Raw genomic sequence first — 26,751 nt, 5'->3', positions numbered from 1 at the left:
TTCACAATCAGATCTTTAAGAAACAACCTCTGCAAAATGAAAGACGTATTTTTTTATGCAGGAGGAATTAATGGCTTTTATTGGAGGGGATGGTCCTCCACAAAAACCAAGCAAACTTAATGGACTCCTCAGATACTCAGCAAAGAGGTGAGGTGATGGTACTGTCCTCTACTAGATGAAAAATTGAGATGAGAAGTATGAGTATCCTTTGTTGCAAACTATTCTCAATATTTGGCTTTCCAGAAAAAGGAAAAATGCAGCCCAGAGCCAACACATATCATCATTTGAGTTTCATTATAAAAATGACAAAAACTTACTGGCTTGGAAATATTAAAGGCAACATGATGGCTGTAGGATCCTGTTAATAGTTGTCAAGTCTAGAGAAATTTCAAGCAAAGGAAGAGGAAAAGTGTCAAATGGAAAGTTTCTGAGGCTCTTCAAAAATAGTCTTTACAAAACTGTTTCCCTGTGGTTCTTTCTGGGGTAAAACATTGTCTACATTTGGAATATTTTCCTACTCGCCTTGCGAGGCCCGGAAATTGTTATACCTTCTACCTGTCTTGCTGCACTAACAATGGCAGTTAGATAGGGAAGGATTGCTAAAGAAGAATTAGGACTCAGATGACAATGATTGTAAATCATCGTTTCAAGAAGGATACAATACACAGTATCATTAAAGTAAGGACATGCATGGCAGCCAGAGTTATCTGGTAGCAAGGGGTCCAGAGAGGCCAGATGTGGCTTCTAACTGCCATCCCTTTGTAAGGGCCATTTGGGGAACACTTTTTCTCTTGGATCAGGAAGCACTGACATGTGCACAGAATACCTTGGAACCAGGGAGCCCCAAATGGAGTCTGAGCCAGGATTTCTTATAGTCTGTTGGTCAGGTAGGCGTATTCTTATTATGCAACCTGACAGTAAAGCACAACTCTCCCCACATCCATTCCTCAGCTGCAAGGGATCTAGCCAAGATCAGTTGTAAATCGCCAGTTTCACTATTACCAATAAACAAAGCTGACAAGATGCTGTAATGACCCTGTAACTCCTCAGAATCCGTGGTTACAATGCAACACTATTAATCAGTATATTCCGTGCTTTGGCTAGGGATTGTGCCTTGCAGCTACTGTAGCAAAACAATTCAGGTCAGTTCCAGTTTTGCTAGACTTCACACTTGCAAATAGCTATAAGACTTACTTGCCTACAGGAACATTTCAGGAGGTCACAGTAAAATGTTAATTTCTTGCTAGATAATTGGAATGTTATTATATGTAGTGATGTGTTAGAATTTCCAGTATGCTAATTGTATAAAACAACAGCTGTTTTAAGAGTTGTGGTTTGGGCTATCCTGGTGGTGCAGTGGTTAAGAATCCGCCTGCCTAATGCAGGGGACACAGGTTTGAGCCCTGGTCCAGGAAGATCCCACATGCTGTGGAGCCACTAAGCCTGTGCACCACAACTGCTGAGCCTGTGCTCTAGAGCCCGCAAGCCACAACTACTGAGCCCGTGTGCCACAACTACTGAAGCCCATGCACCTAGAGCCTGTGCTCCGCAGTAAGACAAGCCACCGCAATGAGAAGCCCGTGCACTGCAACGAAGACCCAATGCAGCCAAAAATAATAAGTAAAATAAATAAATTAAGAAAAAAAAACCTTAAGAAAAAAAAGTTGTGGTTTGGAAGGGACATCATTTTTGTCTTTTACTTTAACATCCACGATGAGCTAAATGCTACAGTTCTTTTGGAAAATAGCATCATTTTAATGCTGTGAAATTTATACATTCTCCAGGAGGCTCATATTCTTTCATATAGTACATGGTGGAATCTTGATGACTTCAGTAAAGGTGAATGTATTACTAGTTTGTTCATTTGGGTATTGATTTATTAAATTGTGTCCGTTATAAATGTATTGCCTCTTAGCTTCAAATCTACCCTTCATTGTCCTGTTTGTGATATTAGAACATTTCTTTCTCACCAGCTGGCACAATGCTAATCTTTGTGAGTAAAGGCACTGAAGAAGGAAGGGGCTTTTCTTCTTGGGTCTGGTGTGCTTTGCTTCTTCCTGCTTGTGAAGGGCTAGGCTGACATGTAGAGCATCTGGTGGAGATCACTGGATCTCCTTGATGAGTTCAGCAGGTGACCTTGTGAGTTTCATAGACACTACAGCTCTGACTTCCTGGAAGCAAGGTCACTGGAACCTCAGCTTCTGCATGAGCTCTGTGGATACTGCAGCTAGCTTCTACATGGCAGGTTTCAGGAGCACCCCAGCTGGCTCCCTGAATTCTTCCCAGTGATGGCCTTTTGGTGAGTTCCCTGTGAGCAGTTTCCTAGTAGCTTTCTGGTTAGGCCAGCTGATGCTCCAACTGGCTTCCCAACAAGTTCAACAGAAACCTTAGCCTGCAGCTTCCTGGAAAATTTTGAGGGTATCCTGGAAGATGATTCTGTTTCTACCCTTGGCCTACTGACTTTAAATAAGCTCTAGTCAAGGGCAATGCAGAAATATTTTCTATCATCCAGTGAGCTGCAACCTTACCTTCTTCAGTGAGGTCTGAATCCCCACCTTAGGGAGAAATCCCACCCTCGCCACTTCCAAGTTTGTTCCTTTTTTGGTACTGTATATTTTCTCAGCCCTAGAGTATTTTGGGGAGGATTCTTTTGTTCTCTCTTAATTCCTTGTAAAAAGTTAATAATTCTTCATATTAACCTTTCCTTCTTAAAATTACTATGTGGCTTTTGGCATATGTGTCGACAATTGATACTGAACTAGGGAGAAAAAAGTAATATGAATCGTAGTAGCTAGGGAAGTGTTGTTCTGAGGTCAAGGAGCTTCATTAAAAATTGCAGTGAGATACTTCAGTTGAACTCGACTCAAAGAGCTACATCTTGACCCAAAATTTTGTAATTGATTAAAAAATCATCTCTTTAAAATGTTTCAAAGTCTTCCCTTTTCATCCCCTCTTCACTATGTAAAATTCCATATAGATTGTTAGGGAATGGAAACAGGACATTAACTAGTGACTTAAGAGGAATCAGTGAAAAAAATATTCTTGAGTAACCATGGGTGTATATATATGGTCTGGATCTTCTTTTATTTCCAGCATTGCGAGATCAGTTGAGTACCAAAATTATGGAGATCTTTAATATCACCTAGAGGAAAGATGAAATGCTTTATAAAAAAATAAGGGAAACCAGATTATCACTGGATAATCCAGTTTGAAAAGAAAAGACTGCTGGCTATAACATTGCTTAGTACAAAACGTGGAGATTGAAAACCTTTTCTTGAATAGCAATAGTAAATAAAATTTTAGTCAGATTAGTTTGACAGTTTTGACCCAATGGATAAGTCTGCCTTCAAAGCCTTTGTACCATAATGAAATGTAATTATAGGGAAGAAGGAAATAGATACAAATACTTTATCCTTGTCCCAAATAGCCTAGATCAACACAACAGCTTGAAACTGTGAGCCTGACAGGTAGCTAAATGGCTTCTCTGGTGAGGAGAGCCTATATGATGCCTCCATCAGAGTGACTCTGCCTTCTTCAGAGAAAACATGTTATTCTTCACTTAGAATTTTTTTTTTGCCACTAACACTACTTCTTGAGACTTATTAGGCTGCTGCTTCTGACAGCCAGAAAGGCAGAGTTCCCAGGCTGAAACTGTGCAGAAATAATTACTCCTAATTATGGGAACATTAAAGGGCAGTTCTGATCCACTATTAGGATTTTCCCAAGAGCCTCATTTTACTCATTTTTTTTTTCCCTTTGGAGAAAGAGCAATCAGGGAGTCAGCCATCAGCAAACCATGAAGAACATATAGTCCCCAAAGAAGTGCTACTCACACTGGAGCAGAGGAAAAAAATTCTTATTCTGTACTCTTCACAAAATGAGGCATGTATTGTCAGGATATTTTACTTAATTAGGGGAGTGAAACCATCCAGAATATAGTTCTCTGCCCTCGCTCCCTTTGTCTTTTATTCTGTTCACCTTCTCACAGATTGAGATGAAAGGTCACCTTTCTCTTCTCAGAGGAGCCCCCACTGGCCTGCGCCTTGGATTTCACCATTCCTCACCTATATGGCTACTTGGTGGTCATGCTTTTCTATGCTGCCTTCATTACTTTCATATTGCCTAACTTTTTCATTTCTGTGTTTATTCTTGCATATGTCTTCATCTTGAAGAAAACAGGTTTTCTGACTCTATGGTTTCCTTTTTTGTCTTCCATTAGTAGAATTTTACAGTGACCATGTTGCTGGACCCTGCTGCCACCAACCTGGCAGGAAAGTCTAATCACTGCCTACTTTTGATGAATGGGGGATGGGAGGTCAGTCCTGGCTCAGACCACCAATACTTCCCTGGCAGAGAATCAGAGTTGCCTGCGTTCACCAAGCAGGGAATGGGTGAGCTGTGTCCTCAGCTCTTTACTCAGGTTGTGGACACCATCCAGGCAGAGAACTGGAGCACAGACTGGTTCTTCCAGGCAGAGGATGGAAGATTAGCTCTCTGCTCAGACACTGGGCTGGGGAATCAGGGCACGTTGCTTGCTTCTGTGGGGCAGGAGGATGGAGTGGAAGCTAAGTTCCCTGATCACAGCACTGGGACAGCATGATTTTTTCCATTGTGTTGGCTGGATTTGGGCAAGAATTTCCAAGAAGTTCTTCTGTTGTTAGGTTCATCCTTTCCCACGTCCTTTAGCTAGGGAAGCAGGCTTTTCTTGAAGTTTGGTTTGTTTGTTTGTTTTGTTTTGATTTGTGCCTGGTACTCTGTCACAGACATATGGGGCGTAATAAGGAAACCAAGAGGCTCACTGCCATGTTGATTCTTCAGATCCTGAGGTTACTAGGCTGATTGTCTTCTTTCTGCCTTTCAGAGTCTTTCTATGTTTGTTCGCTCTGTTGTATCTATGGGCTTTTGGTTTTAAGAAAGAATACTTGGGAGAAGTGGAACTATTCTATCTTTGCAGGAAACAGAAGTGTCCATCCACTTTAATTCTACTGAAGTTAGAATTAGTGTATGTCCCAGTTTTTCAGGGACACTCTGATTTATTTCTATTTTCCTGGTATAGTTTTTGAGAGCCTCACTTTACCCTCAAAAGAAAATAAATTATGCTATAACCCTATTATACTGCTCATCTCTCTCCACATTTCCTGCCGGGAATATAAACATAATCTTTGCTTCAAATATCACTTCAAATATATCCTTCATAAATGACTTTTAACAAAGCTGCCGTGCTACACGTATATCTTTCATGTAGATGTTTCCAATCAGACATTTTATTTTCCTATCATACTTTACCTTTTCCCCTAATATGTCTTCCTTTTTGATCTCCCTGTTTCTGTGAATGCTGTACTATTCTCTCTGTTATTAAAGTTTGGAATCATCTTTGAGTCCTCCCTCTCCACCACCTCCAGTTACAATCAGCCGGCAAAGTAACTGTTGATTCCTTCCTGAATATAGCTTAAGCATCCTTGTTGATTTCTTCCTCTTCAATTATTTTTACACACTGTTATTAGGCTGTGTTATTAAAATGATCCTTTAATTCTGTTAAATTTTCAGTGGGTCCAAACTCATTAAGGATAATTTCTTAATACCTCTGTTTGCTGTCTGCCTTTCCAAGCTTAATTTCCTTTTTTTCTCTAACACAAACCTGTTCCAGCCAGATCCATTTCCTTCTGTTCCTTAGACTAATATGATAGTAAGTTATCAGAACTTTTCAGTATCAAAAACCAGACTTTCCAATTTAAATTTTACAAAGGGGAAAACAAGGAACTGTAATAATAGATCATATGATGAAAAAAAATCAAGGGTAGATTTTCAGGCACAGATGGATCTAGGTCTTTCAAGTGATATAAAAAATCTTCTGTTGTGTTTTGGCTCTGCTTTTTTCTTTGTAGGCTTTGTTTACAGGCCAATTCCCTCTTCACATATGAAAACTGGCCACCAGGAATTTATATCCTCCCAACTTAGCAATTCCTGTAGGAGAGTTCTTTCTTTTCAGTGTTTTAACAACAATCCCATGATTTATAATGAAAATTCTTGACTTGGTCATGGTTATCCCAGGAATTGGAGGTGAAGGGATTTCAAACCAGCTTGAATCACATGATCTGAAAGCAGCAGAAAATGGATCCTTCTCCAAAACTGAGGTTCTATACTCAGAAAAGGCAGAAGGTAAAAATATCAGATTTTCACTACTGATAGATTATAGGTTCCTATAGAGCAAGAACTTTGTCTTAATGATTCCTGTTTTTCCACCTTGTAAGTACAGTGCTTGTCACATAATAGGTTCTCAATAGATGTTTGATGATGGACAGTTTTTTCCATCCCCAGGCTTTTATTATTGTTCTTCTCTCTTAGAATGCTTCTCCACTCGTCTCTATTTCAAATCTACACTTGAGTCTTTTCTTTCTTATGTTACATTTCCTAATCACTGTAGCTATCGTCAGACTCTTTTTTCTGTTTTAACACTCTTGTAATTTTGTACTGTATTTTATTTTTATATGTTTCACATATATGCATCTATTTATGGCAATTAAATTTAAAAAGAACTTAAAGGTAGAAAATGATCTTATAGTCAAATGGTATTTTGCATGGTATTTAGTGTTTTATTTTTCTATTTGAATGAAATCAAACATGTATGAAAAGTGAAGTCATTACATGAAGTCGACAAAATGAAGTTTATTTTAGAGTGATAAAAGATAAAGAAATATTGCATTGTTGTTAAACTATTATACAATTATTATAACATCAAAACCATAAAGCAAAATCAATATAAGACTGTTAGAAGTGGACAAGTGCAAAATTGCTGTTGGAAGTTTTGACACTTCTGTTAAAATTTCAAGTAAATTTCTGTATTACGATAAAGTTGATTAGTTGATAAATTCCTAATATTTGCCCTGCATAGAATATATTTCTTTTCATACTCTGTGGAATAGCTATCATATCTTTGACTCTGATGTATTTATGAAACATCATTTTAGGAACACATCTGAATGTTGTATCACCATACTCTGACTTCCATATCTGTTGTCTTTCATGCCATAATTTTTTGGAAATGTATTCTGAATGCAAAATAGTTCTTTTTCTACACCCTGAGTACTATGTCGTCTGTTATTTACTGTGTAGGTCCTTTTTTTCTTGTTCCCCTTCCCCCCAAAAATAAGAATATGGATATTCATGCAAACATTTGAACTGTATAGATTATGTCCCTTACAACGAATAAAATAGGAATAAATCCACAATAAAACAATTAGTAAATATGTTTTTATAATGAAAATTCTTGAAGTATAGCTTTGAACATATATACAAGAGTAGCACAATGTAAAACAAATTGAGATTATGTATTTTTTCCCTTTAAATCTTAGAATTGCTGTTTTGGTATATGAATATTTCATTATAAACATTTATATTGTATGTTAAATATTTAAAAATTCATATTCACACGCAGTGTTGCTGTAGTCTCTACTACCTTAGTGCTTCATGCTGGCCAATCATGAATTTTAGAGTTGGCTAAATTATTGAAACAAGTGGCATTTTCTACTGGTAGTTGTTAACAGAGAAAAGGGCACAGATGAAAAGAGCCATAAGAAGGGACCTCTAGGAGTCATTGTGTTCCTTAAAGAGTATATGGTATGTTACACATACATCTTCTTGTATAGTGCATTTATTCTCCTTAAGTGTAAATATTCATGTGATTTTGTGAGAAGAGTAGTCATTGTAATGAGCAGAGTATTCAAATATACTTTCACAATCTCAGAATTTGTCTTCAGAAACTTAAATCTTTGTTCAGTAAAAGAGTGCTAAATTGGGCCTATTTTTTATGATAAAACTTAACTTACATTTTAATTAGCTGTGCTTCAATCCATGACGTGTATTCATGTCCACAGAGAATTAACAAAATCTAGAATAATGTTCTGTTCTTCTAGTTCTCCAATTCTAATCAGAATGTCCTCATCCTTCAAGGAAATTTTTTTTCTCTTCACTTTTCCTTTGGAATGTAGCATATAAACTTGAAGCTACAGACTATTAATGAATTACTGCTGTTATTCTCACAGCCTGTATGCATCACATTGGGAGTAAATCAGGAGCTTTGCTGAACTTAGATTTTTCTTTATTAGTTTTCTCTTCACTCTATTCGTCTGTTTTAAAACTGCAAGTTGACTCAGGTCTCTGCTCCATTGCTCAAAAGCTGCTTTTAGTTCTTTAAGTTTATGGAGAAGCCTTGACCATGTAACTGGGAGCTGAGATAGCTCTATAGAGTTTCCAGCTTGGTTCTGATATGTGTTTCCCAGAGACCACTTTAAAAGTGCTTTCTTAAGGTGAGATCTCAAAGACTCACACGAAGCACCCCTGGGGCAATTTTTTGGGAAAATCTGTGTCTAGAGAACATAAAGAAAATATTCAAATTTTATCATTGTCATGGTTTAAGCTGCTGCGTTAGATATCCAGTTACCATGGTTTCACCAAAAAGAAATCAGCCGAAGGCTCTATTTTTAGGCTTTTAAATTTTAATAGGAAAATCAGAACAAGGTAACAGTGTGCAGACTTGGAATCTTGTCAGGCTTATTCATAAGTTTTTCTAAATGGCAAACCAACAAGTTTATTTTGGGATATGTAATGACAAGTTGTTCCCAGCATGTCTCTCGTCCATAGGATTATACTTAAGTTTCAATCAGCAGAAGGTCATTTTTTATCTTTTTAATTGACACACGCTAAGCAATGCTAGAAAAAGTATATCGGGAATGCGTTACCAAGGGTATAGATTATGGAAAGATATTTTATTTCTTTAGAACAATTTATATTGGCCTCTTTTGTGGGATGGTTTGCTTTTTTACCAACAATTTGATTCAACGATTTGTAAATGTTAAGCATCTGTTATAGCAAGGAACAATACTAGTGTCAGCATTAAGGTTCTCAAAAAAAAAAACCAAAAAAACCTTGAAATATTTATTTTCCAGCTAATGTAAAACCTCTTGTTACAACAAATGATGTTTAATAAAGGTAGGCTAAGGGTTATGCTATGTAACTTATTTTGAAGTGCAGTAGTTTGCCAATGCCAGGAAAATTTACTATTTAATGAAATGCTTTTCACTAGTCCTTGAAAATTGAGAAAAATGCATACAAGGTAGCAAGTAAATGAAGGACTTCTATTTATTACTGCGAGATTATTCTTACTTTTTTGTTTTACGTATCCTCTGTTATGAAGTAATAGTAGTAGCATAATATTGGGATGGCCAAAAAGTTCGTTTGGGTTTTTCTGTCATATCTATCTTACAAAAAAACCTGAATGAACGTTTTGGCCAACCCAATAGTTATTTTCTTTTCATACCTTTATTTGATATAATAAAAAGTTGGTAATCTTATGCTATTTTTCTAAATTATTTTAAACAGCTTTACTGAGGTTTAATTTACATACAATACGAGCAGAAGTTTTTAATTTCATTGAAGTCAAATTTAATTTTTATCTTATGAACTGTGTTTTTATTTTATGAATTGTGTTTTTGGTGTCATATCTATGAAATCTTTGTTGAACCCATGCTCATAGATTTTTCTTGTATATTTTTTCTAGAACTTTCATAGTTTTAGGTTTTTCATTTAGCTCTATGCTCTATTTTGTGTTAATTTAGGGGCATGGTGTGAGGTATGGTTCAAAGTTCATGCATTTGCATATGAATATCCAATTGTTTCAGCAACTTTTGTTGAAAAAGACCATCCTTTCTCTGCTGAATTGCCTCTGCACCCTTGTTGAAAATCAGTTATCTATACAGTGTGAGTGTATTTCTTGAATCTATATTCTATGTCATTGATAGTTTTTTTCTATGTTTTTGTTCATACTACACTGTCTTGATTAATGTAGTTTTATAATAAGACTTGAAGTCAGGTAGTGTTTGTTCTCCAACTTTGTTCTTTACAAAGTTGTTTAGATTACTCTTAGTCTTTACATTTCTATATTCAATTTAGGATCAGCTAGTAATTTTTAAAAAGCAGGCTGAGATTTTGATTTAGCACTTATTGAGTCTACAGATCAATTTGAGGAAAATTGACATCTTCACAGTTTTAAGTCTTCTGATCCATGAACACAATATATCTCTCTATTATTTTTAAGTCTTCCTTTGATTTTTCTATATCCAGTATACAAGTAATTCACATATTTTGTCAGATCTATCCTTAGTATTTCATAGTTTTGATTCTATTATAAATGGTATTGTATTATTATCATTTTCCAATTCTAAATTGCTATTGTATAGAAATACAATTTATTTTTGCATATTGATCTTATATCCTTCAACCTTGCTAACTTATTTATTAGTTCTAGTTAACTTTCTGTATATTAATCAGATTTTACACAAAAATGATCATGTTTTCAGTCATTAAAAGCAATTGCAATATGGATGGGTTTTATTTCATTTTCCTGCTGTATTGCATTGGCTAGAATTTCCAGTACAATGTTGAATAGAAGTGTTTAGAACAAACATTCCTACTTGTTCCTGGTCTTAAAGAGTCAGCAATGGTTAAGTTTAAACCAATGAATTTGTTCTGGGTTTCTATCTTTCTCTTCTGTTTTTTGTTTCTTTTTTCTTCTTTCTCTGCCTTATTTTGTACTATATTTTTTGTTTTGTTTTTTTGCGGTATGCAAGCCTCTCACTGTTGTGGCCTCTCCCGTTGCAGAGCACAGGCTCCGGACATGCAGGCTCAGCTGCCATGGCTTACGGGCCCAGCCGCTCTGCGGCATGTGGGATCTTCCTGGACGGGGGCACGAACCCATGTCCCCTGCATCGGCAGGCAGACTCTCAACCACTGCGCCACCAGGGAAGCCCTGTACTGAGTATTTTTTAATGATTCAATTTTATCTCTGTATTTGACTTTATTACTTATAATTACTTTCTGCTATATCACTGTTTGTTTTATATTTTATAGTATAGTCTATCTTTGAGTGATATTATACAATTTCACATATAAAATAAGAGTCTTATGTATTATGCATGTAGAGGTCAGGGTCCAATTGGAAGATAGAAACCACACAGTAAGTTTAGCAGGGGAAGTTTGTTTGTTTGTTTATAACATTTTAATGAAGTATAGTTGATGTACAAAATCATGTTATTTTCAGGCATACTACATAGTGATTTGACATTAAAATACATTATGAAATGATTACCACAATAGATCTAGTAATCATCTGTCCTCATACAAAGTTATTATAATATTATTGATCATGTTCCTTATGCTATATATTACATCCTCATGGCATTTATAAGTGAAAGTTTGTACCTCTTAATCACCTTCCCCTATTTTTGCCCAACTCTCTCCATCCCTCCCCTCTGGCAATCACCCAATTGTTCTCTGTATCTGTGGGTCTGCTTTCATTTGTTTTGTTTCTTAGATTTCACATATAAGCGAGATCATACAGTATTTGTCTGTCTTTGGCTTATTTCAGTTAGCCTAGTATCCTCTGGATCCATCCATGTTGCCACAAATGACAAAATTTATATTATTTTTCATGGATGAGTAATATATATATATATATACCACATTTTCTTAATTCATTCATCTATCAATAGACACTTAGGTTGCTTCCATATCTCGACTATTGAAAATGATGTTGCAGTGAACATAGGTGTGTGTATGGCTGTTAGCATAACTGACACCATCTTGGTCCCTTACAATTTCTCCTATCCTTTCTCTGGCTCTATCTAGGACTGTACTGTACAGTAAATCACTTCTCTTTTGTCAGGGACTTTGTAGTTAATAGATATTGTTTAATAATCATTAGGACCAGATATTCTCTATGCTCTGTTAGTCCCCAAACAATGATGAAGACCTTCCTTGATGTGTTCCTGGAGCCCACTAGACTTACCCATTTATAAATCTTGACTTAGGAATGCACGTCCTAAGCATGTTTCCAAGCACTTACCCCCTACCCTATGTTAACAATAAAATTGTCCCAGTGGCCCCTCGGTGGTGTGGAGTGCAGCTGCTAATGCTTCCAGATTATTGTCCACCCGATCCCGATCCCACCCTGTGGGTAAGTTATCCTATGATAAACTGATCCATTGATTATATGGAGCTGTCTGCCTTGTTTTTCAGTCTCCAGGTGCTTTCTCAGTTTGGTGGATACGTTTCATTCCTAATGTCCTCCAATAGAGTGTATATATCTCTTCAAATTAGTGTTTTTGCTTTCTTCTGAAAAATCCCCAGAAGTGGAATTGCTGCATCATAAGGCAGTTTTATTTTATTTTTTTAGGAACCTCCATACTGTTTTCCATAGTGGCTGTACCACTTTACAATCCCACTAACAGTTTTGAGGGATCCCTTTTCTTTATATCCTCACCAACAGTTGTTCTTTGTTGTTTTTCTGATCATAGCCATTTGACAATGGTGAGGTGATATCTTGTGGTTTCAATTTGTGTTTCCCTGATGATTAGTGATATTGAGGATCTTTTCATGTGCTTGTTGGCCATCTTTATGTCTTCTTTGGAGAAATGTCTGTTCAGGTCTTCTGCTCATTTTTTAATCGGGTTTTTTTTTTATATTGAGTTGTATGTGCTGTTTATATATTTTGGATATTAACCCCTTATCAATCATATTGTTTTCAAGGTCCCTCAAGAACCTTCTATATGAGCTTAACATCATGCTCACTTTGAAGGAGAAATGCTTAGAGGAATCCCATTGCTTATCACAGAGAATATAATAAAGAGTGCATTCAGAGCAGAGAGGCAATTAATCGATACCTGACTCACTGCTGCCACATGGTGATACAATGTTGATTAAGACAGGGCTTTGGATGAGACTTTGTGGTTGAAAACAGACCTGAAGAGACTTTAGTCATCTATATGAGTTGTGCAGTTTTTTACTGCTATGGGGAAAAGACAAAGAAAATGAAAATAATATCAAAATAAAGAGAATTTTCTTAGTAGGACATTTCTTAAATTCTAGAAAGTCAGGCTAATTCTTGAGGTACAGATGTTTTTGAAAGATCTCTTATTTTTTTCTCTTTTTAAAAATAACTTTCTAAATCATGGTAAAAAAAATTTCTTACTCTGGATGGAAGAAAAAATTAGTTTTTCCTGTATACTAAATTTCTATATTTTTAAAAGGGCATGAACTTGATTAGGTTTTAATCACGATAGACCTGTTTTCTCCTTGGATGAATCTTGTACTTCTCTCCACTCCCGCATCATAAATCTAGGGCTGCTTTTCAATCTTTAGGTCATATCCTATATTAAGATGTGGAAGTAGAAATTATACTTTAAAATTGATGAGGTATGCTTGTTTAGATGTTATCTTTTCAGTTACAAAAATTAGGCTTTAGAACATTTCTGAGAAAGGTAGCAGTTCCAAGCTTATTAAACAAGTCAACTGAAGACAGACCTTGTTTACAATCAGATTTCAAGTCTGAGTAAAGCCCTTGCTATTCTTAGGGTCCTTCTCTCCACTAAAGTGACAGGAATGGAAGCTGAAGGAGAGGAGGATCAGGAGCTGCTCCACACAGAGGTGAGCTCCCAGGAGGTTGAACCAACTCAAATAATTTTGTTATAAATGTAAGGACATGTTTGGGAGCATGCTAGAGAGCTATTTATTCCAATTTCAGGCACAGATCTTAAATCTTGAAGAATGAGTTCTTTTTTCTGGTATATTTTATGAATGGTTTACAAATGCTAGGTATGACATAATGTTGCTAATAAAGTAGAGCATCTTCTTAGGCTGTGGTTCATATCTCTACGTTCTCTGGATATTGCTCGAACAGAGATGCAGGCAGTTATTTTTGTCTTGCCAACAATATTGTGGCTGAAGAAAGCTGAAAGCGGGCTTCCCGGGTGGCGCAGTGGTTGAGAGCCCACCTGCCGATGCAGGGGACACGGGTTTGTGCCCCGCTCCGGGAAGACCCCACGTGCCACGGAGCGGCTGGGCCCGTGAGCCATGGCCGCTGAGCCTGCGCGTCCGGAGCCTGTGCTCCGCAACGGAAGAGGCCACAACAGTGAGAGGCCTGCGTACCGCAAAAAAAAAAAAAAAAGAAAGCTGAAAGCTTATGCCCCTGCAAACTCCTGAACTCAAATTGGATTAAGTCTTGATGCTATCGTCGACATATATGCAATTAAAAATAATATAGGAAAAACCCTGATATAAGGAACAGGAGGCTTTTTATGACTCACTTATGTTTGAATCCCAACAGCATGAGAATCCAAGAGTGCAGGAACATCACTCTGGTACATAGTCAACTCACCTCACTGCTGATTTTGCAGCCTGGCATTTTTATTCTTGAGTGCGTGTTTGTAAATCCTCATTTTTAAAAAATTAACCTGAATTATGGTTTTGTGAGAAAAACTCTTCTTAGATTCTTGTTCAAATGTTATTAGCCTTGATTTTGTGCCTTTTGACCTACTGATACTGTACCCATGGTTTACTTCATTATAATTGTCATATTGACGTTGCCTGCCTTTCTCCTGGCCAGTCACACACCCAGGCATCTCAGCAGATAACCCAGTATCCTTCATGCCCCCAAATAGCAGCAGCAGCTCTCTTTTGGTCTTAGACTCAAGGGAATGAGTAGAAATAAATGAAATTTTTCTTGCTGGTCTATTATCAAGGCATAAGCTGCCCTTTCCCATTATTTCAAACCTCAGGAGAAAAAAATCTATCCTTTTCAAAAGAAAAAAGGAATAGGTAGATAATAGAAAGTGCAGATAAAAGAGAATTCCTAACCTCAGGCTTCTGAGTGTTGACCTCCTCTTCAGCTGTTGCTTCAATAGCTGGTTACATTGTTAGAGCCATCTCTCCTTGAATATGAATCCCCTATTTAAGGACATGTTGCTCTGTATCTAGCAAAGCACAAAGGACAGGACAGACATTGAACAAATTCTAAAATATACTGATGCTAAGGTTCATTAAAATACATATAATTGCTTCTAAAGTTTTGCTTTCAATTCCAGGGTAATAAGAGTTGCTGCAAGGATGATGGCTCAGTCCCCAAAAGCCAGGCAAATTATTTTTGGTCCACATACTGCCATAATGATCAAGATAGATATCAGATACATTTTCACATCAGATTTTGGGGGAAAGTCTTGATTTCTGCTAAAGAGCTTTTCCAGCATTTCCTGAAGGTGGAAAACTTTGGAGTACTCTTAAAAGCTGAAGGATACTCATGTAGATTGACAACAGTGAGTCTCCTTAGTAAATATTTGAATGAAATTCTATATGCAAAACAATCCATTGTCTTTTCCACATACTCTTTTATTTGATATATATTCAGAAAATTTCTGCCTGTTCATCAGAAGTTAAATATGGATTTGTAAATAGTGCATGCTTAGTATTTTCCTATCAGGTATAGCAGAATGGCAAAATGCCTTTTCTTTTTAAAGAATCTGCAAATTTATTAAACCAAAAATTGATATAGGAAAATAGTAAAAAATAGTAGCCAAAGAATAACCATTCACTGTTAGCAACTTCAGTTTCATTCTTTGGCTTTTTAAATTATATACACACATTCATACATACATACATACATTCAAACATATATATTATATACACACATACATACATATGTATGATATGTTTAGTTTTGTTTCTTAGCTTTATAAAAAGATTTTATCATGCACAGTCTGCTGAGACTTGCCTGAGTGCCTGAGATTCATCCACAGTGTTGCATGTGGCTAGTTATTCCATTTTGCTAAGTTATGTATCTACTTTTCTGGCAATGGACATGTGAGTTGTTTCTGTTGTTTTCCTCCTATGTCCACAAACATCACTACTATGTACATTCTGTGTGTAGACAATTTGTCTTTGATACATACCTAGGAATGGAATTGCTGGGATTTTATGCACTCATAAGCTGGCTACTATTCCTCCAGTAAAGCTCTTCTCACTAAAGTTGCTCATGAGTTTCTAATTATAATATGCAATGGACATTTTTTTTCTATGTCTCATATTACGGATATTACTGGCCCTCTCTCCTTCTTGGTATTCTTTACTTTCTTGACTTTGGTATCATTTGTTCTTGATTTTCCTTTGACCTCTCTTGCCTGTTTTATCTCAGAATCTCAGATATCTTAAAAGGCTTTCTTAATTTAGAGAGCTGTCCTGCTATTTAGTGGTCAGCATCTACTCTGGTTATTTATTGTTGTGTAACAAATTTTTCCAGAAACTGAATGGAGATATATATATACACACACACACACAAGCACATATATGTTTATAGTAACTTGGAGATATATTTTCTATCTCCAGTTATATATTTTATATATAAATATATATGTATATGTGTGAATATATCTATATATGAAGCTATATAGATAGATTTTTAATTTTATTTTTTATTGAAATATAGTTAACATACAGTATTAGGTTAGTTTCAGATGTACTACATAGTGATTTGACATTTGCGTACATTATGAAATGGTCACCATGATAAGCCTAGTAACCATCTGTCCCCATACAAAATTATTGTAAAGTTATTGACCATACTTCTTATGTGGTATACCGTATCCCTGGGCCTTACTTATATAACTGGAGGTTTGTACCTCTTAATCCCCTTCACCTATTTCACCAACACCCCCCCACCCTCCCCCCTTCTGGTAACCACCTGTTCTCTGTATCTGTGAGTTTGTTTTCGCTCTGTTTTGCTTGTTTTGTTTAGATTCCACATATGAGTGGGATCATGCAGTAGTTGTCTTTTTCTGTCTCACTTACTGCACTTAGCCCTCAAGATCCGTCCATATTGTCACAGATGGCAAGACTTCATTGTTTTGTGGCTCAGTATTATTCCATTGTATGCATAGGTTTGTTTTGTTGGTCAAAAATTTTAGGCGGTGCTTGACTGGGTAATTTTTCTGCTGCACGTTGGCTGGGGTCACTTGGTAGTGACTGACTGAGTCTGGCGGGCCTTCTTTACTCAAATGCCTGACTTTTTGGTGGGAATGGCAGGCTGACTCAGTCAGGTCTTTCCCCTTCAGGGCTTCCCCGTCAAGCCCTGATCTCTCAAGCAGAGGGATGGACTTCTTATCTGGTGGCTCAGGGTTCAAAGAGACTAAGGTATGATCTGCCCACCATTGATGGTTAATTTTATGTGTCAGCTTGACTGGGCTAAGGGATGCCCAGGTAAGGGGTAAAGCATGATTTCTGGGTACGTCTGTAAGAGTGTTTCTGGAAGAAACTAGCATTTGCATCAGTAGACTGAGTAAAGGCCACCATGACCTATTCACCCTCCACTTCCCTGTGCTCTGTAACAAGAGAAGCTACCACAATGAGAAGCCCGCGCACCGCAATGAAGAGTAGCACCTGCTCACTGCAACTAGAGAAGGCCCGTGCACAGCAACGAAGACCCAGTGCAGCCAAAATAAATAAATGAATCAATAAAATTTATTAAAAAAAAATAGAGCACAGGCTTTAGGCTTCAGTAGTTGTGACACGCAGGCTCAGTAGTTGTGGCTCGCGGACTCTAGAGCACAGGCTCAGTAGTTGTGGTGCACAGGCATAGTTTCTCTGTGATGTGTGGAATCCTCCCGGACCAGAGCTCAAACCCACGTCCCCTGCATTGGCAGGCAGATTCTTAACCACTGCACCACCAGGGATGCCCATCCACCCTCATGGTGTGGGTGGGTATCATCTAATCCACTGAGGGCCTGAGTAGAACAAAAAAGATGAAGGAAGGGTAAATTGCTCTCTCTGGTTGAGATGGGACATCCGTCTTCTCCTGTCCTTGGGCATTGGTGCTCCAGGTTCACTAACCTTTGGCTTCAGACTGGGACTTACACCATTGACTCCTCTGGTTCTCGGGCCTTCAGGTTTGGACTGGATCTGTATCACCAACCTTGGCATCTTGTGGGACTTCTTTGTTTCTATAATCATGAGTCGATCCCTCATAATAAATCTCTTTATATTTGAGGATATCTTATTGGTTCTGTTTCTCTGGAAAACCCTGACTAATACCCCATCCTCTTACAGACTAGGCTAGAAATTGGCTTTGTGTTTCTTCTACTGTACTCTATTGGTCAAAACTACTTAATGGGTAAAACATGTCTTCTCACTGTTGTTTTAATTTGTATGTTTTTAAGTATTATTCTGAGTTTCCTTTAATATGCCTATTTACCATTTGCTTTTCTTCTTCAGAGATTTAGCTGTTTTAATTCTTTGTCTATTTTTTGATTGAGTTTTTAAAAATTTGTCAGATATCCTTGCCTATTAGGGACATTGTTATTATATGTTTTATGAATATTTTCTTCCTACTTGTAACCACTTTCATTTGGTTTATGGTATATTTTGATGTACAGAATATAAAAAATATTAGTATAGTCAAATTTGTTCATTTCCCCCCTTTATAGCTTTCGAGTTCTCTTTTTTTTTTTTTGCGGTACGCGGGCCTCTCACTGTTGTGGCCTCTCCCGTTGCAGAGCACAGGCTCCGGACGCGCAGGCTCAGCGGCCATGGCTCACGGGCCCAGCCGCTCCGTGGCATGTGGGATCTTCCCAGACCGGGGCACGAACCCGTGTCTCCTGCATCGGCAGGCGGACTCTCAACCACTTTGCCACCAGGGAAGCCCTCGAGTTCTCTTTTTTTTTTTAATTTAATTTTATTTTTTTTTACAGCATGTTCTTATTTGTTATCTATTTCAACTTATTGGTGTATATATGTGAATCCCAATCTCCCAATTCATCACACACACCCCACCCCCACTTTCCTCCCTTGCTGTCCATACGTTTGTTCTCTACATCTGTGTCTCTATTTCTGCCTTGCAAACCGGTTCATCTGTACCATTCTTGTAGATTCCACGTATATTCCATTAATATACGATATTTGTTTTTCTCTTTCTGACTTACTTCACCCGGTATGACAGTCTCTAGGTCTATCCACATCTCTACAAATGACCCAATTTAGTTCCTTTTTATGGCTGAGTAATATTCCATTGTATGTATATACCACATCTTCTTTATCCATTTGTCTGTTGATGGGCATTTAGGTTGCTTCCATGACCTGGCTATTGTAAAAAGTACTGCAGTGAACATTGGGGTGCATGTGTCCTTTTGAATTATAGTTTTCTCTGGGTATATGCCCAGTAGTGGGATTGCTGGGTCATATGGTAATTCTATTTTTAGTTTTTTAAGGCAGAGCTCAGTAAAACTTTAACCAGCTTGTCTGCTGATGGGTGGGTCTGAGTTCCCACCCTGTTGGTTGTTTGGCCTAAGGTGACCCAGCACTGGAAGCTACAGGCTCTTTGGTGGGGCTAATGGTGCACTCTGGGAGGGCTCATGCCAAGGAGTACTTCCTAGAACTTATGCTGCCAGTGTCCTTGTCCTCTTGGTGAGCCACAGCTGCCCCCGCCTCTGCAGGAGACCCTCCAACACTAGCAGGTAGGTCTGGTTCAGTCTCCTATAGGTCACTGCTCCTTCACCTTGGATCCTGATGTGCACACTACTTTGTGTGTGCCCTTCAAGAGTGGAGTCTCTGTTTCCCCCAGTCCTGTCTAAGTCCTGCCATCAAATCCTGCTAGCCTTCAAAGTCTGATTCTCTGGGAATTCCTCCTCCTGTTGCTGACCCCCAGGTTGCGAAGCCTGACCTGGGGCTCAGAACCTTCACTCCGGTGGGTGGACTTCTGTGGTATAATTGTTCTCCAGTTTGTGAGTCGTCCACCCAGTGGTTATGGGATTTGATTTTATTGTGATTGCACCCCTCCTGCCATCTCACTGTGGCTTCTCCTTTGTCTTTGGATGTGGTGTATCTTTTTTGGTGAGTTCCAGTGTCTTCCTGTCGATGATTGTTCAGCAGTTAGTTGCGATTCTGGTGCTGTCAAAAGAGGCAGTGAGTGCACATCCTTCTACTCCACCGTCTTGAGCCAGTCCTTCCAGTGAGTTCCCTGTCTTGCTTAGAAAGAATTATCTAAAGATTTGTGGCAATACAGTTTGCTAATAGCAGTATAAAATAAACACACCTTCCATAATGCTCTTTAAAGTAAATAAAATTATCATAAACATGTCACCATATTGAATTCAGTTTAGAAAAGCTCTATTATAATGATATATGGACACTAACTTGAAGGATTGATTAGCACAACAAGAAGCAGAAGCCTTTCATGAACCGAGCTTTGAAAGAGATGTTATCCCCTGGGACTTTTATTTAAACCCAGCTCCCAGCAGCCATGTGTCTTTCTCCCTGTGTTTAGGTGACGTGTAGCCAGGAGGAAAAGCCCCTTTCTTTAATTCTCAGCTTATTTAACGTAGGCAGATCTTTGCCGCCAATGCTCTGGGAGCGGCAGTGTCTTTGCAGAGAAATCCATTCAAAGGTCTATGCACCCCTCCTCCTCTGTGCTAATTTCACACTAGTTTTAGATATTCTTGGTTTCATCTCTACTGAAGTCTAACCCCTCCCCAACCTGCCTCTGCTTCAGGTCAGCAACTGTAGCCTTCTGTTTGTGTCACTCCTGAGTTTGTGTCAATACCTTGGGCTAGAGTCAGTCTTTCTGCCTCTAGGCTGTAGCTCCTGTAGATGGTGGTCACTGCTGGCAGCTCAAGACTTTGGCTTCCTTTAAGTCCACTCTGATTAAGAATCCTTTATCTGAGGGAGGACAAAAAGTGAACCAAAGTCCAGCTTAAGGTTAACAAATGCAATGACATAGTTACCTCTTCTTCTGTTAAGGAACTAGGCGAGTTCTCAGGAGTCTGAAATGGAGACTAATTCAATGGGAAGTGACATTTTTACAGAACACTCTTCCTGGCCACGACTCAGTGAACATGCTCACTGACCATCCCCTTCCTGCAATCTCTCTCCCTTGTCTTGGACACGATTACTTTTTTTTCTTCCAAGTGGTCCCAATGAGGCCAGCAGTAGAGATCTCTCATGGTATGATGGCTGGAATCAAATCAACCTGGGACCCAATCTTACTCTGCTGCCTATTGAAGTTAGGTCATTTAACCTATTTTGATGCTTGTGAAATATTAACAGGGATCTTATGTGGCAGGATTGTCATCAGAATTACTGATAATGTATGAAAATCATCCAGAACAATACTTGACTCACTGTCAATTCTTCAGTAAAATGGTCAATTTAATTTACTATATTTTTTAGAATATCTTACTCCATATATAGGAACTTGGCTATACTTTTTAGTAGTTTTTCTCAAAGGCTCTGCCCAGTGACAAAAGACCTCTCAGGTGTATCGGCACCATCTCAGGACTCCCAGAGAGGAAACATGTAAAAAAATGTTCAAACTGTATTCCAGGACTACATTGACTTCCATATTTTGCATCTCATGTTCTTCTCATTGGTGTGCATCACTAAAGCTTCGTATGCTTTATATTAGTGAAGATAAATAAATTTTAGCTTATTGCACTATAGAACTTGTACATTTGCCTGAATCTAGAAATAGTAAAAATGAGTATCCCAAGATTTTTATAGGCTATCTTGTGACTTTAATCTTATATTTATGGGTGAGATTTTAGGAGGGGCAGAAATAATCAGTTGAACTTCAAATTATAAGTCAAGGGCCTTAGCTCTGAAGCCTGAAATTCCTAGTCAAATTTTAATACAGAATCCTTTACCCAAACTGCTATTAGACCAAATGTAAAGAGAGAAAATAAATTATCAAAAGGTAATTTATTAAAACATATATAATATGTCTCATTTCTTTGTAAGATGCTTACATCCCTTTGTCCAAGATCAATTCCCAAATGTTGCATCCCCAGAAAGTTCAAAAATCAAATAAACAATATTTTATGAATCACTTCTCTGAGCCCTCAACAGAAGCATGCCTAGATCCTACCTCTATTCTTCACAAGAAACACTCTCAAATGTTACAGCAAAGATACTTTGCTCGTTTCCTGTTTTCTTTACACTCTGGCCTCTACAAGTCTGATTATTTTTTAAAATTAATTAATTAATTTTTGGCTGCGTTGGGTCTTTGTTGCTGGGCGTGGGCTTTCTCTATTTGTGGTGAGTGGGGGCTTTGTTGTGGTGGGCAGGCTTCTCATTGCGGTGGCTTCTCTTGTTGCGGAGCATGAGCTCTAGGTGCGCAGGCTTCTGTAGGTGTGCCACGCGGGCTCAGTAGTTGTGGCTCACAAGCTCTAGAGCGCAGGCTCAGTGATTGTGGCGTATGGGCTTAGTTGCTCCACGGCATGTGGGATCTTCCCGGACCAGAGGTCGAACCCGTGTCCCCTGCATTGGCAGGCAGATTCTTAACCACTGCACCCCCGGGAAGTCCCTGATCATTTTATTTTAATTGCTTGATCCTTAACTGTAATTAGTACTACCAGCTGTGCCCTCTCCTGGGGTTTCTTGGCAGAGTTAAGCTCATATGAACACTAATTAGAGATACTGGGATAGATCCCATTATCTCTCCTACACAGTTTCTGCTATTGACGTGATCAGTTGTTGCATATAAATGTCCCATTTCACATAGGGTAGAGGGAGAGGACTGATGATTATGGCTTGCTCCACTATTTGTTGTTACTGGAGGCAAATTCCTGGATTGAATGATCTGACAAATCCAATAGGCTTAATGAAGAACATGACCTGGGACTGATGTGTCTCATTTTATGTTTCCTAGCATTTATGCACAATTGATGCCATTATTTTCTCCCAATGTGCGTGAATGCTATATATCCTTACTAATTTTTTTAATTGTTTAGGGATTACACTACAATTTTTTTGTTTTGGTTTCCCAGTATCCAAGGTAGCCACCTAAATGTTTTAATGTTGAAGGTTTCAAATAGATTTATAGTGAAATATACAAATTTTCTTTCATGATTCTGAATTGTTTTCTGTTTTTATTTTGTCACTCATTTCTAAGTTCATCTTTTACTGTTTCTTACTTCTGCTTCCTAAGGTTTATTTTGCTCTGATTCTAACTTTTAAATTAGTACTTAACTGATATTTCATTTCCTGTCTAGTAAGTAATGCATTTAAGGCACATTACTTCTCCTCTGAGTACATATATTAAAGAGCTTTTAATTCTAGCACTTTCCTATTGTTGTCAGAAGATACAGTCCCTGTTTTTCTCATTTGGAATTTGCTCAGATCCTATGGCTTTTAACATATTTTAATTTTTATAAATGTCCCATGTGCAATTGAAAAAAATATTCTCCTGAAGTTTGCAATATAGATATTTTTAATTATTTATATAAACCTAATTAATTACATTTCTCTGTTTAATCTATTAAATATTAACAATTTCACTATAGTTATGCCTCTTTTTCTTGTACATTTCATGTTGTAACTTTCAAATCTATTCTTTTTTTCTATATGCTTCAGTGAATAATTTATAAGAATAAGAAATTTTCTTACGTAATTGCAGTACAATTACCAAAATCAAGAATTGTAACAGTGACATAATACTATCATCTAATCTGAAGTTCATGTTCAAATTTTGTCAGTTGCCTCAGTCATGTCCTTTATAACTACATTTTTCCTGGTTCTACGTGTAGTTCAGGATCACATCTTACATTTATTTGTTGTCTCTCCTTAGTCTCCTTTAGTCTGAAACAGTTTCTCAACCTTTCTAAGTCTTTCTCCATCTTAACATTTTTGAAGAATACAAACCTGTGTGCGTGTGTGTGTGTTTGTGTCTTTATGTTTTCTCATGATTAAATTCAGATTCTGCATTTTTTTGTAGGGATATCAAAAACAGTATTGTATCCTTCTCAGTTTATCATATTCAGGAGCCACATCATATTGAGTTATCCTAAAATTGGTTATGTCAGCTTTGTTCACTTGGTTAAGATGGTAACTGCCAGATTTCTCCATTGTAGCTTTACGATATTTCTCTTTGTAGCTAATAAATAACTTGTGGAGAGATTCTTTGAGAGTATGCAAATATCCTCTTGCTCATCAAACTTTTTCCTGTTAGATTTTCTAGACACTGATAAATTTCCCCCTCCACTATTTCTTTTTTTGCGGGGGGGAGCGGAGAGGGTTACATTTTTTTTTTTTATTGAAGTATAGTTGATTTACAATGTGTTAGTTTCAGGTATACAGCAAAGAGATTCAGCTATACATATATATATATATTCTTTTTCAGAGTTTTTCCATTATAGGTTATTATAAGATATTGAATATGGTTCTCTGTGCTATACAGTACGTCCTTGTTGTTTATCTATGTTATACACAGTAGTGTGTATCTGTTAATACCAAACTCCTAATTTATCCCTCCTACCTTCTCCTATTTTCCCCTCTGGTAACCATAGTTTGTTTTCTGTGTCTGTGAGTCTACTTGTGTTTTGTAAATAAGTTCATTTGTATCATTTTCTTTTCAGATTCCACATATAAGTGATATCATATGATATTTGTCTTTCTCTGTCTGACTAACTTCACTCAGTATGATAATGTCTAGATCCATCCATGTTGCTGCGGATGGCATTATTTCCTTCTTTTTATGGCTGAGTAATATTCCATTGTATACATACATATACCACATCTTCTTTATCCATTTATCTGTCAGTGGACATTTAGGTTGCCATGTCTTGGCAGTTGTAAGTAGTGCTGCTGTGAACATTGGGATGCATGTATCTTTTTGATTTGAATTTTCATCTTTTCTGAATGTATGCCCAGGAGTGGGATTGCTGGATCATATGGTAACTTTATTTTTAGTTTTTTAAGGAACCTCCATAGTGTTCTCCATAGTGGCTACACCAGTTTGCATTCCCACCAGTAGTGTAGGAGGTTTCCCCTTTCTCCATAACCTCTCCAGCATTTATTATTTGTAGACTCTTTGCTGATGGCCATTCTGATATGAGGCCATTTGTATGTCTTCTTTGGAGAAATGTCTATTTAGGTCTGTTGCCCATTTTTTGATTGGGTTTATTTCATATTGAGCTGTATGAGCTTTTTGTATATTTTTGTATATTTTGGAAATCAATCCCTTTTTGTTGCATCATTTGCACATATTTTCTCCTATTCTTTAGGTTGTCTTTTCATTTTCTTTATAGTTTCATTTGCTGTGCAAACACAATTTCTTCTTTTTTATTAATTATTTATTTTTGGCTGCTTTGGATCTTCGTTGCTGCGCATGGGCTTTCTTTTTCTAGTTGCAGTGAGCGGGGGCTACTCTTCATTGCCGTGTGCGGGCCTCTCATTGCGGTGACCTCTCTCGTCACGGAGCACCGGCTCTAGGCGTGCAGGCTCTAGAGTGCAGGCTCAGTAGTTGTGGCGCACAGGCCTAGCTGCTCTGCAGCATGTGGGATCTTCGTGAACCAGGGCTCGAACCTGTGTCCCCTGCATTGGCAGGCAGATTCCTAACCACTGCGCCACCAGGGAAGCCCTGACTAACCTTTTATTGCCTGAATTTCTGTATACTTTTCTTTCTTTTGAAAAGAAAAAAAATAAAACCACTCTATTGCTTTAGTTTGGGGTGGGAGCTTTCAGCCAATAGAGGATGTTGATTCTATTCATTATAACTTACCCTCTATACACCAAGTGTCTAGAACTTGGTGATACGCATGTGAAGGAGCTACACAATCATGTTTCAACAAGTGCATGAGTAAGTTGCTCAGTATACAAAGGGTACATTACAATGAATAGAATAAACAACCTTTGCAGCCTGGAAACTTAGATCTCGTTAGAATTTTCTGGATTTTCTAAAAGTGGGTCTAAATACAGGAGAGACCTCAAAATATTGGAGAAAACTGTGAGAAATTAAAGTTGGGGACTTCTCAAATGGGGTAAATACTTAGTGACATGGATGTCACCCAGTTGCAGGTTCTCAGAAGTGCAAGCCACATAACTGAGACACTAAAATGTGAAGCTTGGTTCGTTACAGCAGTGGCTTTCCTCTTAGGCATAAATGAGGACACTAAAAGTCAAATGGGGCTCCAAGTTTCTATAGTGGAAAAAGTAAGACACCATAGACCTGGTAAGATAACTGTCAAAACTGAAAACTTTGGACATGCTTATATCTTATTACCTACTTGTGATTAGCAGGAAAACCTTGGAAACCAAAAAGAATTCCGTCCTCATGTCTCTTCCTTACCCCATTCCTCCTTTTTTAACATCTCTTCTGTATATTTTATTCAAAGAATTGAGATAATTGAACAAACAGTACATCTGGGAAGGAGGGCACTGAGTACATCTTTTCCTTTGTCACAGCCAGTCTAGGAAAGAGAAGAGCCTCTGGAAATATACAAGGTACTGATATGATATATTTAAATACTGGACAAAAGCAGTGATCAGGGGAGCAAACATTCACATAAATCATAAAAATTCCTATCTGGTTCCCTAGCTGGTTTATTTTGGTAGGTTTCAATTCTGTTCTTTTAATTTTTTTTTTATAAGCCACTAATGTGAATATAATGTTACAACTATTTCAAAAAAGTATTTTCCATTATCCTCTAAATATGAAAATATGTTTATCATATGGTCCAACAATTCCAATTCAAGGTATACACAACAGGAATGCATGCACATGTGTGTCCAAGAGGCATGTACTGGAATGTTCAGAGCATAATTTATAGTAACCAAAACTGAGAAACATTCCAAACGTCCATCAACTAGAGTAACCAGGAGAAGAAGTTACAATATGGATGACTCTTACAAACATAATGTTTAGGGGAAAAGAAGATTATAGATGCACACACATAAAGCAAGACAAGAATACATATAGTACGATTTCATTAATTATTAAAATTAAAAAATACATAGAGTTAAACTGTACTATTTAGGGAGATATAGGTAAGTGATAATGCAAAAAAACAAAAAAGAAAATATATTTTCATCACAAAATTCAGAATAGTGGCTATATCCAGACAAGAGGAAAGAGGTAAGGTAGATCAAAAATGTACATACAGAGTT

The sequence above is a fragment of the Leucopleurus acutus genome (genome assembly GCF_964270905.1).
Source record: "Leucopleurus acutus genome assembly, chromosome: 7".
NCBI classification, from domain to species: domain Eukaryota; kingdom Metazoa; phylum Chordata; class Mammalia; order Artiodactyla; family Delphinidae; genus Leucopleurus; species Leucopleurus acutus.
This window is presented reverse-complemented; position numbering follows the sequence as displayed.